This window comes from Phalaenopsis equestris, unplaced genomic scaffold (assembly GCF_001263595.1).
Source record: "Phalaenopsis equestris unplaced genomic scaffold, ASM126359v1 Scaffold232805, whole genome shotgun sequence".
Classification (NCBI taxonomy): domain Eukaryota; kingdom Viridiplantae; phylum Streptophyta; class Magnoliopsida; order Asparagales; family Orchidaceae; genus Phalaenopsis; species Phalaenopsis equestris.
In genome coordinates, this window is record NW_018250766.1 from 144816 (window position 1) to 147474 (window position 2659).

Below are 2659 nucleotides of genomic sequence, written 5' to 3' on the forward strand. Positions count from 1 at the left end.
AGAGAAGAGATTCAAAGGATACTTCAAGAGTTGGTGGAGGACTTGAGATAATTTTTTATCTTTTATTTTAGACTACTTTTGGTTTTAATTGAGACTTGTTGTTGGTTTGACAATGAAGGCGTTGAAGCGCTAGTTAAATAGAGAAGGCCGAGCCTAAGCGCTAGAGGCCCCGCGCTTAAGCACCAGTGGTAGTTATTGGATGAGTAAATTTGGTTTTTATAAATTTAAAATTTATTGTGAGAACATGTAAGAACCGGGCTGGCATTGTCTCAGTCAACAACTGGAAAGAATTACATGAGGTTGTATTAATGAGAATGTAGTTCATATGATTGAGTGCAAATAAATAAAAAAATATTCATTAAAGGGTGTAGAGTTAGAAGACATTAAAGTGACAGGTTAAAGCCCCTAACTTGGTTTATTGTGTTAGGTTTTGATACGAGATGTTAGCCCCCAGGTGGAGGGAATCGAGGGAACTCTAAAGTGAGAGTTAGTATCTTCCCTACCTAGCCGGTCTTCAGAACTATTCAAACTTTAAATTAACCAATGTTCTTTATAGCATCTCTAGTAAGGGTAAAAAATATTATTGCTCCTATTTGACACAACACAATATGCATACTTCTACAATAGAATTTATATACTTATTACTGATTCATGATAAGGAGAAAAATATTTTCATATTTAGTGATTTTCTTATACAAAAACTCAAGTTATCTTTTTAAGTTTGTTCAGTTTTTGTCAAAACATTAAATTTACCAAAAATATTTAAACTTTATTTACTGCGAAAAACGTCTTTAGTTTAAATAATTGTCTTTTTAAAAATAGAAAGTTTTCCAATAAGTGCATATTGCATATCTCCCCTGTGGGTTCGATATTCAAGTCTTAATAAAAAAGTTGTATATTACTTGATAATAATACGTATACTTGCGTAGTATCTCGATATATATAAATTAAAAGTTAAATTCTTATTTTTCTTCAGGATCAAGTTTTTGGTTTTGGTTCGAAATAAGGAAATATAAGTGAAAAATATAATCAGAATTATGGTTATAATGTTGCATATAAGCAGTTTTGGGATCAAGTTTTTGGTGCCGTTGCCGGGGAAGTGAAGTGAAAATTGTAAAGAATCTATTGATTTAAAAGCAAGTTTCTACTTTTAGATAGACTTATTTAAACTTTAAGTTATTGTATTTTACTTTGTGTGTATTAATTTTTATTTTATTTTATGTTAGTGTATATGTAGTTCAGGTTCTGAAGGACTAGTGCCCTACGATTCTGACTTCGAGAGAACTGTTAGAAAAATCAAAAAAACCAAAAAAATTAAAAATATTAAAAAATCCAAAAAAATTACAGAAATGGCAAAACAAAATTATCAAAATGCTGAAATTCATCAAGAGTTTAGACCTTTAAGAGATTTTGTCAATCCTACTGTAGATGAACTTCATTGTAGTATTCAAAAACCTACTGTAGTGGCTAACTCATTTGAGCTTAAACCTGCTACTATCCAAATGGCATCAAATAAATCAAATAATCAGTTTGAGGGATGTTTGAGGGATCACCAACTGAAGATCCAAATTTACATATTGCCAATTTTCTAGAATTGTGCGCTACATTTAAATGCAATTGTGTATCAAATGATGCCATAAGACTTAGGTTATTTAATTTCTCACTGAGGGATAAAACTAAGATGTGATTGAATTTGTTAGCACATGGATCTATCAAAACTTAGGGTGATTTAACACAAAAATTCCTTGCTAAGTATTTTCCACCATCAAAAACTGCGAAGCTTAAAAATGATATTACATCTTTTTATCAATTTGAAGGGGAATCTATTTATGAAGCATGGGAAAGATTTAAAGAACTCTTAAGAAAGTATCAACACAATGCTATACCAGATTGGTTAATAATTCAAACTTTTTATAATGGATTAGTTGGATCCCTTAGATTAATTATCGATGTCGTTTCTGGTGGTTCATTGATGTCAAAACCATTTCAAAAACCATTTCATACGTTTATGCTTTAATTGAAGAAATGACTACCAATAATTTTCAATGGCCTTCTGAGAGGGTGAATCCTAAGAAAGTATCCAATATTCATGAATCTAATGCATTTACTATGTAGCAAATCAAGTTGATGCAATTTCAAGGAAGTTGGACTAATTTGGAATGAATTTTTCTCAACCGATTTCCATTATTAAAGAGAATTAATTAGGCCAAAGGGTAGATTCTCAAGCCTCATTAAGAACTTTGAATGCCATAAATAACAAGCAGAATAACCCATATTCAAATTATTATAACCCAGGTTGGAAAAACCGTCCCAACTTTAATTGGAATAACAATTCAGATGGTAATAATCAGCAATGGGGGAACAACCAAGTAAACCCATTGGGAAACTGGAACAATCAAGGGAATAATAATTATATATCTATTTATCCTCCAGGTTTCAACATTAATACATAATTTAATGAGAATAAGTTGTCTATAGAAGAAGTGGTGTTACAAATGGAAAATCAATTACAAAGTCAAGGAGCTACAATTAGAATTATTGAGAATCAACTTGGGCCGATAACAAATTCATTAAGTAATAGATCCCAAGAAACACTTCCTAGTAATACTGAATCAAATCCAAAAGACCAGAATAAAGAGCAAGTAAAAGTCGTTCAACT